This window comes from Pinus tabuliformis, chromosome 7 (assembly GCF_031772625.1).
Source record: "Pinus tabuliformis cultivar Carrire ecotype Pingquan chromosome 7, CPIR1, whole genome shotgun sequence".
Classification (NCBI taxonomy): domain Eukaryota; kingdom Viridiplantae; phylum Streptophyta; class Pinopsida; order Pinales; family Pinaceae; genus Pinus; species Pinus tabuliformis.
The window spans coordinates 1,175,682,362-1,175,695,110 of NC_142293.1; the positions used below are offsets into that span (position 1 = coordinate 1,175,682,362).

The window sequence follows — 12,749 nt, forward strand, 5'->3', positions numbered from 1 at the left end:
AATTCCAAATTGGATAGAGATATAAATGAAATCAGTGATGTTTAGCATAAAGAATTCCTATTGTTCTTTGGCCTGGCCAGAGATCTTAGTGTGTCGTATTAAGAAGTAACCTTAAGCAAATTGCAAATTTTCCAAAATATCTCAAAATATGATTATTAGGAAAGTCAATGCAAATTGCAAATTTTGCAAAATATCTCAAAATCTGATTATTGGGGACGGCCCAACAATGCAGCAGGAACAAGACGCTACTAAAGGATTGCCTGCGAAAGTAGCGCGCCTTTCTCCATATTTTGGCCGCTGGAAGGAGTATGATGCTAATCCCTACCATCCGATAAAGAACCCTTCGGGAATCATCCAAATGGGTTTGGCAGCGAGGTAGGTAGACAACATAACATATTTATTCATATTCTATCATTTTTCACACACATTTGTGCTGGATAATAAATTATTGTGCTTCGAATGGGATGATATTACTTGAAGCTGTCATTCGACATGCTGGAAAGCTGGCTACTTGCGCATCCAATGGCATCGATTTGTGCCGAGGAGGGCTTGTCAAGCTTTAAGCCAATCGCTCTTTATCGAGATTACCATGGCCTCCCAAAGGTTGAAAACTGTAACTTACAAACTTGACGTGTTCTCTAACAACTTGAATATTGTATAACAAAACTGTAATTTATTGAAGTGTCTTTGGATGGGATTAAATATTACTGAAAATGTTGAATGGTTGACGCAGGCAATTGCCATGTTTATGGAAGAAGTCGGAGGAAGAAAAGCGAAGTTTGAAACAGGTAGAATTGTTCTCAATGCAGGAGCAACTGCAGCCCACGAGGTGCTCACATTCTGTCTGGCTGATCCTGGAGAAGCCTTTCTAGTACCAACGCCATACTACCTCGGGGTAAACTCATTTCCATTACTGTCAATGAAACTGATTTTAGCAATGGCAAGCTGCGTGAACTAATCGACGTTACCTTCCTCAGATATCTTACCTCACTCTGGTCTTTCCAATTCTGAAGCATCAATTAGTACACGGTCTAAAAAGGTGGTAAGTCGGCTGTTAAGGAAGGAAACTAACTTTCTGACTACTCTAAACTCTACTGAATTGAGGATTTCATAAATATTCTGGAATGGATGGGACCGCCAAGAGTGAGGTGAGCTGAAGTCAAATTTTTATTCCAGAATTGATGGGACTGCCGAGAGAGGTCAATTGTAATCGGTTTTTCCCCTTCCTCCTATCCACTGAACTTAACTAAATTAGAGATAACGTAACTAAACTAAATTGCGAATTTTAAAAATATTTTAAAATATGACTTGCGCTATTTCTAAATTCCAAAACACTTTCTAAATACTAATAACTACCAATAACTGTTCCCACGAAATAAGGTTCCTGCCTTTCAAAAAGTCACTGGAGTATTCACCGTCAATCTGTGCTAGAATTCGATGATATGATATAGGATTGTTAATTAAATATTTCAATCCATAATTAATTCGGGTATTCGATTGGCTGGTTCGAAATTTTTGGAAATTTCAAACACAAAAGAAATTTGCACAGAGAACAACACTCTGTTATTTTTTATACGGGATCTTAATCATAACAAAAAAACTGTTACAAAAATAGTTTTCCTCTTCAGAGGGGTTACATCATGAACACTTCAGTTCCAGAAACTAATTTCACTATCTCAGAAATTTATAGTTTCAGCACTGCTGTGCGTTGCAGAAAGAAAAAAAAACTTTCATTTTCTTAATTCTACACTACTCTGTCTGCCATTGCATTTTCATATATAATGAACAACACAAAAATATCTTACATACTTTTTGCTTGTGCCTCTTGAGTCAGTTGTGTGGTAACCCATAACTAATAAATGTTGCGGCCAGCTCTATTGTAAGGAACCCATAATCTTTTACTACACCAGCATGTGGCACATTCTTTTTGTTCTCGGTCATGCTGTTTATTAAATGTTGTAGCTGAGCATTCAATGTCCAGGAGCTGGATCTGATCTTCCTTCTCCTTTGGGAACATAAATAAGTAAATGGCGAAAAGACACTTATGGCGGTGGCGTGAACAAGGTAAGAACAAATAATGGTCGTTGGATCAAAAGCGTATGACCGGCTGAGATCATATGCAGGTGAAAGTGCGATCTGCGATGGTTCAGATCGCATCGCAACGTTGCGGAGGGCTTAACACGCACTGGCTAATATTCGCGATCTGCGATAAGATCGCATCGCATGATCGCATCGCATCGCGATCGGGGAAGCAACAGGGTAAGACGTGATGGCGATCTGCGATCGCATCGCAGATAACAAGGGACGCAGGCAAAAGGGTAACATCTGCGATTTGCGATGGATCGCATCGCAGGGAAAAAATCTGTAGTTTGAAATTATAATTTCAACACTCCCCTTTAATTTCAACTGCTGGTTTTTTCTGCATACCCAGGCATTTCCTGAAATGATCAAAACTTTTCTTTCCCAATGGTTTTGTCAAGATGTCAGCTAACTGATCCTCTGTTCTGCAGTGTTGCAAAACAATCTCACCATTGTTAACCAATTCACGTATGAAGTGAAATTTGGTGTCTATGTGCTTTGTCCTTTTATGAAAAACAGAGTTTTTAGACAATGTTATTGCCGAGCTATTGTCACAGTAAATGGTTCTGCCATTTTCTTGTTCATGACACAAATTTCTGAGAACTCTTCTTAGCCACACTGCTTGGCATGTTGTTGTTGTTGCTACCACATACTCTACCTCTGTTGTTGACAAAGACACAAATGGTTGCTTCTTGGAAGCCCATGAGATGGCTCCCGATCCCATATGAAACACATATCCCGATGTGCTTTTCCTGTCATCAACACTTCCAGCCCAATCACTGTCAGCGTAACCTGTCAACATGAAACTTTCAGAAGAGGAGTATAAAATACCAAACCCCTTTGTTCCATTCACATACCTTAGAATCCTCTTGGCTGCCTGCCAATGAGTCTCTTTCGGTCTTTCCATAAATCTAGAGATTAAACTCATAGCGTGCATAATGTCCAGCCTAGTTGTAGTCAAGTACATAAGGCTACCAACTATGCTCTTGTACAATTTTGGATCAAAATCCTTGTTGTTGTCTTCTTTGGTCAATTCCAACCCTATTATAGAGTCACAGCTGCCTTGTTGTTCTGCATGTTAAGTCTCTTTAACACTACTTCTACATATTTAACTTGAGAAATGAAAACACCATTTTCACTTTGGTCTACTTCAATTCCAAGAAAATATCTTAAGAAGCCCAAGTCAGTCATTTCAAATTCACTTTTCATAGCTGCTTTAAGATTAGCAATGAGAGAAGCATCATTGCTAGTAAAAATCAAATCATCTACATATAAAACAACAATAAGAATCTTACCGTCATTCTCCTTTATGTAGAGTGTGGGTTCACCATCACACTTATCAAACCCATTCTCAATCAGATAAGCATCTATTCTGTTGTACCATGCTCTTGGAGCTTGCTTCAGCCCATAAAGAGCCTTCTTCAGTTTGCAGACTTTATGCTCTTGGTCTTCAACTTCATAGCCTGGAGGTTGTTCAACATAAACCTCTTCTTTTAACATTCCATTCAGGAATGCAGATTTAACATCCATCTGATAAATCTTCCATTTGTGTTGTGCCACAATAGACAACATTGTTCTAACCGTTTTCATCCTTGCTATTGGTGCAAAGGTTTCATCATAGTCTTTGCCTTGTTGCTGCTTGTAGCCTTTCACAACAAGTCTTGCTTTGTGCCTTTCAATCTTGCCTTCAGCATTGCTTTTGGTCTTATAGACCCACTTAACTCCAATGGCATCTTTGCCTTCAGGGAGGTCCATTAACTCCCATGTTTTACTCTTCTCAATTGCACCAATTTCTTCATTCATTGCTTCAATCCATTTATCTTCATTTAAAGCATCTTCAAAATGAATTGGGTCATCAACATGACAATACAAAGCGAATAATGAATTCAGACCGGTATTGTTACTTACCTCTCCTTGTTCATAAATATCATTCAAATTTCTGAATCTTGGTCTTCTTGGTGTGCTTTGAGTTCCATCCGAACTTGAGGGTTTTTCTGATCCTTTTGATGTGCTTGGAGAAGCACTTCCTTGACTTCTCAAGGCTGTTCGAATTCCAGCTTGTGGTGTTGTTTGTTGTACTTGTTGTGGTGGAGGAGGAGCCACCAAGGAAGGATTATTTGTTGCTGTCCCTTCCTCTTCTTCTTCATGAGACACAATTGTCTTCACATTCACTGTCTTCTCTAAACTTCCATCCCAAGCTTCATCTTCAATGAACTGCACATCTCTACTTACTATCAATTTCTTGGTGGATGGATTATAGAGTTTGTATGCTTTTGACTCATCAGAATAGCCAATAAAGACACGCTTCTCCCCCTTACTATCAAGCTTCTTCCTTAGCTGATCCGGTACATGTGCATATGCTACACAACCGAATACTCTCATGTGAGTGACAGTTTTCTTTTGACCACTCCATGCTTCTTCTGGTATTTTGTTCATGATAGCTTTAGTTGCGCATCTATTCAAGATATAAACGGCGCAAATGACAGCTTCTGCCCAATACTCATGCGACAAGTGTTTTGCCTTCAACATACTTCTGACCATGTCAAGAATGGTCCTATTCTTCCTTTCGACAACACCGTTTTGCTGAGGTGTATACCTCACGGTGAAATGCTATTGTATGCCATTCTCTCTGCAAAAACGCAGAAAGTCTTTGGAGATGTACTCTCCTCCTCTATCTGTTCTGAGCACTTTGATATAATGGCCACACTGCTTCTCAACAAGAGTTTTGAATTGGCAGAATTTCTCAAACACTTCACTCTTCTGTTTCAGCATATACACCCATGTCTTTCTGGTGTAATCATCAATGAAAGTTAAAACATATTTATTTCTGGCAAATGATGGTATTTGCATCGGTCCACGCACATCAGCGTGAACAATTTCCAAAGGTGCTTTTGCCCTTATACTCTTTCCTGCTGGAAAACTTTCTTTGTGTTGCTTGCCCAAGATGCAACCTTCACAAAGGCTGTCCGGTTTCTCGATCAATGGCAATCCCTTTACCATTCCCTTTCTGTGCAACAGATTCAAGCCTCTGAAATTGAGATGTCCAAATCTCAAGTGCCACAACCAATTCTCATCTTTCACTTGTTCCCGAAAGACTTCTTGTGTTACAGCTGCAATAGTTCTTCCTCCCTTCAAATCTGCCCTGAGTTTGAGAGGAAACATTCTATTGCTGGTCATCTACACCTGTGCAAAGATCTTCTTACTTGGAGGTATCTCTCTGATTGTACACATATCATCTTTGAGGAACACATTGTAACCTTTGTTAATGAGCTATCCAATGCTCAAAAGATTACATTTCAAACCAGGTACAAGTATACCTCTAGCACAATCATCTCTTCTCCATTTCTTGCTTGGATACTGACTCTGCCCTTACCCTTGACAGATATCTTACTATCAGTTCCTGTTGTTACCTCAAATTTCACATTTTCAACTAGATTGGCAAACATTGCAATATTTCTAGTCATGTGATTACTACAACCTGAGTCTAAGAACCAAAAATCTTCTTGTTTGTCTTGTGCTATGTTACATGTTAACAACACAATCTTTGGATTCTTATCTTCTTCATTTGCAAAATTAGCATTCTGCCTACTATTCATGTCATTTTGTTTTTTCCTACATTCATTGGTGTAGTGCCCATATTTCTTACAATAATGACATTGGATTTGGGATTTTTCATACCTTTGTCCATGAGCTTGTTGTTTGCTCGAACCTTCAGCTTGGTCCTGATTGCAGCTCCTTCCGCTTGTGCTTGCAGGATTATTTATGCTTTTGTTTTGGCTTCTTCCACGACCTCTGTTATTTGCCCTGCCTCGACCTTTTCCTTGGCCAAAAGACATCTGAGTCTTGAATGCTTGCTCAAAAGAGGAATCTGTTCCTCTACTCAGTCTGTGTTCATGGGACATAAGAGAAGCACTCAGTTCATTTACTGTGAACTATGAGAGATCCTTTGTTTCTTATATTGTTACCACAATAGCTTCAAACCTTCAGTGTAAACATCTCAAGATATTCTCTACAATCCTTCTTTCTTCAAGAATCTTACCATGAGATCTTATCTGGGTTATCAACCCAATAACCTGAGTGAAGAATGAATCTATTGTATCAGATTCCTTCATGCTAAGTGTTTCAAAGTCTCTCCTCAACATCTGCAACTTTGCAGTCTTCACCTTCTCCATGCCTTGATAGGCAGTTTTGAGAATATCCCATGCCTCCTTGGGTTTTGTTGCTACTGCAATTCGTGGAAAAACACTTTCATATATTGATTGGAAGAGAAAAAAGAGGGCTTTAGCATCCTTTTTCCTGTCTCTCTTCAATAGGTCTCTTTCTGCTACTGTCAAAGTAGCCAATGCTATTGCATCTGTAGGTTCAACATAGCCAGTTTCAACCAGCTCCCATATTACTTGAGAAACAAACAATGCTTTCATTATTATGGACCAATAACTGTAATTTCTCCCGTTAAACTGTGGCAGTTGGAATTTGTCAAACCAGTTCTAGCATCTGCCATCTTAACCTGTATAAATAAAGAAGAGATACTGACTGTATAATTAAAAACAAGTAAAAACTTTCTCTGCTGGAGAAAATCTGCTCAATAATCTTCTTACAGCTCCTACAGTGAAAAACAAACTCTGTTTTTGACTCACTGAGTGCCTAGACTAGCTCTGATACCATGTTGGAAATTTCTGTTAATTTCAAACACAAAAAAAATTTGCACAAAGAACAACACTCTGTTATTTTTGATACAGGATCTTAATCATAACAAAAAAAACTATTACAAAAATAGTCTTCCTCTTTAGAGGGGTTACATCAGGAACACTTCAGTTCCAGAAACTAATTTCACTATCTTAGAAATTTATAGTTTTAGCACTGCCATGCATTGCAGAAAGAAAAAAAACTTTCCTTTTCTTAATTCTACACTACTGTGTTTGCCATTGCATTTTCATATATAATGAACAACACAAAAATATCTTACATACTTTTTGCTTGTGCCTCTTGAGTCGGTTGTGTGGTAACCCATAACTGATAAACGTTGCGGCCAACTCTGTTGTAGGAATCCCATAATCTTTTACTGCACCAGCACATGGGGTGTTCTTCTTGTTCTCGGTCATGCTATTTATTAAATGTTGTAGCTGAGCATTCAATGTCCAGGAGCTGGATCTGATCTTCCTTCTCCTTTGGGAACATAAATAAGTAAATGGTGAAAAGACACTTATGGCGGTGGCGTGAACAAGGTAAGAACAAATAATGGCCGTTGGATCAAAAGCATATGACCAGCTGAGATCATATGCAGGTGAAAGTGTGATCTGCGATGGTTCAGATCGCATCGCAATGTTGTGGAGGGCTTAACACACAATGGCTAATATTCGTGATCTGCGATCTGCAATAAGATCGCATCGCATCGCGATCGGGGAAGGAACAGGGTAAGACGTGATGGCGATCTGCGATCGCATCGCAGGTAACAAGGGACGCAGGTGAAAGGGTAACATCTGCGATTTGCGATGGATCGCATCACAGGGAAAAAATCTGCAGAGGGAAAAAATCTGTTGTTTGAAATTATAATTTCAACATGGCTTAGGGGTTTGATACGACAGTTCGAAATTAGTCACCGACCAATCCATACATTCACAATAAAATTAATTCCTAAGATCAATGGGATGGCATATGTTACCCATTACATTTCAGTTGAATTTTTATACAACGAAATTTTTATTGGAAATTTAAATAAGCAATAAATTGTAATATTAATATTTATATTATAGAATAAATTTTTATTATATAAATACATAATTAAAATTAATAGATGTTAATTTTAATGGTTATTAATTAAAATGTAATTTAGCTTGATAGATAGGTAATAGGAATTGAGGATATAAATGTGTGTTTTAAGAAGAATGTTTATACACATTTAATATTGATCACATTTTAAACATAAATTTCGGGGGTAATCTGGAATTACAGTCATATGGAATTAGGAATTTGTATCAAGTTCAGTGGGAATTGTATAAGCTATGGTATAGTTCATTACATGGATGAATATAGAAATACTCATAATCTTTAATTTGCCATTTTCATGTAAAATTATACGGTTTGTTCCGATATATAATTTTAATTGCAAAAATTATTATTGAAAACAATTTTAAAGAAGTTTCTGAGGTTTTTAATATTATATTAATTTATTTAAAAAATTTAAATGTTGAAAAATATAATATATTTCAGTATTCTGAAAATATATACTCTCCAATCTTTCCCATTCCTTAATTCATACTGTTATTGAAATTGAAATTCAAATTTGGTAATTATATTTTAATCTAATCACATAATTAACTTCTACTTCATACATGAAGCTGCAACTAAATGGCGCATAGGTGTAGACTGCAGTTTTGATAGAGATCTGAGATGGCGCACAGGTGTAGAGCTGATACCCATACACTACAGCAGCTATGGCCTATAACGATTTTCAGATAACTATACTTGCACTTGAAGGAGGCTATCAGAAATCCAGGGCTCGAAATATACAAGTGAAGGGTCGTTTAATATCAAAATCTTCAAATCCATTAGGAACAACCATGGATGCTATCACTCTAAGAAAGCTTCTTGGTTTTGTGTCTGAGAAGAACATTAATCTTCTCTACGACGAACATTAATCTTGTCTGAGAAGAACATTAATCTTTTCATCTCCAAAGAATTTCACAAGCATTGCAGAGATTTTGGGCACCAATAAAAATTGTCAGAGGGAGCGTGTTCATATTCTTTACAGTCTGTCGAAAGACCTAGGACTACTGGGCTCCCGAGTCAGAGTCATTTACTCTTACAATGATTCAGTGGTTACCGCTGTTCGCAGAATGTCCAGCTTTTCGTTGGTTTCTTCACAGACACAACACCTGGTTTGTTCAATGCTATCTGACATGGAATTTCTAAGAAAATATTTAGTAGAGAATAGTAAGAGGTAATGGAAAAGACGCGAAATGTTCGTCTCTGGACTACGTGTAGCTGGCCTCAATTGCCTTCATAGCAATGCGAGTTTGTTCTGCTGGGTGGATCTCAGACATCTGCTGCAATCCCGTAACAACGAAGGAGAGATTAGACTGTGGAAGATAACCTTAAAAGTGATTGGCTTCAATGTTTCTCCTTGTTCTTCTTGTCACTGCAGCGAGCCTAGGTGGTTTAGGTTCTGCTTTGCCAATATGACACTGTGAAAGTCACTGAATCGGATTCAACGACTTTTTTAGTAAACCCAATTTATTTAGCTGTAGGCTGAACTTGCAGTGTTCCTGCATTTCATTCTAAGACGACATTCACTCCCAGATGACATTCGCAGTGGTGTTGTCGCTGCATGTTTAGCATAGTTTCCAAATCCGAATTCAGATTCGAATTCGATACCATACTAAAAAAATTTGTCTCTATAAAATTCAATATGGAAAAAATTCGACACTATACATCTTACAAATATTTAAATATATTTATTTTTTTAATTTTTTTATAAATTTAAATAAACAATCTTTATATTCAAATTCTTAATTAAAAATATAAAAGCTGTATAAGTTGATTTTTTTCCAAAATAGAAGTTATTGTTTTTTTATGTTTTATATAAGAGTTATTGATTTGCAAGCAATTTGCTTTTTTATAATTTCTTGTAAGGTAAGAACTATAATTTTCTAATATAGAAATTACTATTTTTTTCTATAAAAATTATATATATATATATATATATATATATATATATATATATATATATATATTATTCTTTTCCAATAAAAATTATCAATTTGTTAAGATAGAAAAAGTTGGTATTTTCTGTATTCAAGCTTCTGTAATCACATAATGAATTAAGCAAGTTGATATTTCTTATTAGAAAAAAAATAAAAAAAAAAAGACGATTTTTATAGGAAATATATATATATTCTTATAAGAAAATTTATAAAAGGTAATTGACCTTAGCATTAGCTTTGCCTTTCTTTACATTATTTCAATTTTCCAATAAGGTTGCCTAGTTCCAAACTTGTTTTGCCCTTCCCTGTATTATTTTCACCAACGTTGCGTAGATCAGAACTTGTATTTTTTCAATGGATCAACAAAGTAAAGCTGGAATTAAAAATTTACCTTACCCATTCCTATTCAACAATTAAAAGATACGTTGAATGACCTATTCCCACTAATTCAACTATTGAAGAATAAATTTTTAATTTAATGAAATAAATATAAATTTTATTTTTTAGCAAAATGAATAAAAAAATAATTCAATATTTTTAAATTTACATATGTACAACACCATAAACACGGTTTGAAAATCCCTTAATTTAAAAACTCCATATTTATTTAGTCAACCATGTGGATGTGTATATATCAAACTTGCAGATCTATTTACCGTATAGCTTGTGTATGGCCATTGTTAGGTGTAACGAAGCACAGTCCATTGTTCAGTATAACGAAACACATAACATATTCATGTTCGGGTGTGAAACATGTTCAACATTCAAGTTAAGGGACGAAGCAGGAGACAGCGAACTGGAAAAGGGGACTTTGACAAAAATATTGCATCGTACCGAATTGGAATTCACCGAATTAATTGCTGTACCGAACCGAACTGGCGAATTAACGTATTTTTTTCGCCGATACGGACGAACTTGGTAACTATGATGTTTAGTGACGCAAAATTTTGTTGTTATATATTGTCCTCGTGCAAAATTCGTGTGCTAGCTTATGTAAGTATTTCCATTGAGTTATAAGAAGACATCAAAATTTTACATCATGTAGGTTGAGTTTAGAAAGAAGTACCATCACATGTTTATTTTTGGATCGATTTTTGTACGTTACATACCATTGCCAATGTCAATAGGGTTTCCTTGTTGTGAAGCAACAATATTTTTTGGAGAACATATGGTTCTCCTTCGTTTCTTGAATCTAGGACCCACAGAAATAGATAGGATTTTGTCACGAAAGCTTTTTCCTTCACTAGAAAAGTCACAGCCAAAAAAATAAAGGTTATAAAGACATAATGGACCGAGATCTAAGAGCAATTGGTCCTTGTGATCTCTGATGTGCATGGCCCACATAGACTTGAGAGCACTTCATTAACTGAATTAAGCTGGCATGGTGTAGAAATAGGGAAGGAGTGACCCATTGGAAAAAAACATGAGATTTGTGGGGCCAGGTGGTGTGATGACCATTTTGTGCATTATGAAACGTAGTCTGATGTGGATGCAACCTCTTTTTGCTTTTTTGCCAAAGTATGTCCTTTTCTAATTTTTTTTATTTTTTTCATTTTCCGTAATGTCTTTTTCTGGATTTGGTTTTTTCATTAGTCTGGGCTCGGCCACTCTTTCCACTGGGCCGTTGTAGTGGTAGTGGGTTTTGGAACCCTCAGGGGTTAGAGTCACAATTTTGTTTCCCTATAACAGGTATTTCCAAAAAAACATGTTATAAGGTCTTGATGGACTCATATCTAAGAGGAGTTTCCCCTTCTCATCTCTAATGTGCAAGGTGCACTCAAAACTGAGAGAATTTTGTGGACTAAATTAGGTTTACATGGTGTAGAGATATGGGCTCATATCTAAGAGGAGTTTCCCCTTCTCATCTCTAATGTGCAAGGTGCACTGAAAACTGAGAGAATTTCGTGGACTAAATTAGGTTTACATGGTGTAGAGATAGGGAAGGAGTGATGCGTCCAAAAGCTCTTCAGATTCATGATGCTACATAGCCAAGTGTGTTGGAATTTTGTGCATTGTGTGAGGTAGCTTGATGTCAATGCCACCTCTTTTTGCATTCTTTTAATAGTGTGTCACTTTCTAATTTTCATTTTTTAATTTGCACGAACCGAGGTATTTTCCGCAATGTGCCGTTTTAGTGGTTTTTGGAATGCTCGAGGATAGAGTTTTGGAATGCAATGTAGTGGATTGTCTATGAAAAGTGTGTTCCTATGTTTTATATAATATGGCTCTCGAGCTTGTAGGTAGGCGCCTAATGGTGGTGGGCTAAAGGCGGGACAATGTTTCTAGTTAATGGCATAAGTGAGATGAGATTGGATCAAAGATTTCTACCCATTTCATTTACCAAAAGGCACAACCAGTGAAGAACAAGCTTACGAGGCTGACAAGTGTTGGAATGATTTTCATCTAAATCCAAACCAGATTTAGAGAATTCATTTGCTTCTAAGTTATGCTCCCTACAGAGATGCTGGAATTTTATGATAAGGAAATACTTTTTTAAATCCTTCAAACAACTTTTCCAAATTGAAGAGGGAATTGATAACATCGACGAGGTCAATCATCCAATTAATGGAAATTTATAAATCTCCTTTCCCTTGCAATGTCTTAATATGATTATTGATGGAAAATTTAAGTAGAAAAAACAAAGAACTTATCTCACCAAGGTTACTAGTTCCTCAACTATAATTATATCCAAAACTTAACACAATAAACTTATCCAAGTGGAGTGAAACCCCGCACAAACTATAATGTATTTTCCTCTACAAGAACCAACAAAGAAGGCCCATAGGCTCACTTTATAAAATATCATTGTCTTCAACACACTTGGAACATTAGGAGTGCGCTTCAATAAATAGAGTTGTATTGAATGAACAAATTTGTGAGAATGTTCAAAAGGAGGGGACACAATAATGTTGATCCAATGAGGGAACCTCCTTTAATGACCACATACACGGTGTTATCTATCCTTGC

At 36.6% G+C, this 12,749-nt stretch overlaps 1 pseudogene; it reads left to right on the forward strand.

Annotated features, from left to right (window-relative positions):
* The first annotated feature begins 226 nt into the window (after positions 1–226).
* On the forward strand, positions 227–9,302 carry LOC149251641 (1-aminocyclopropane-1-carboxylate synthase-like; annotated as a pseudogene).
* Positions 9,303–12,749: the final 3,447 nt, after the last annotated feature.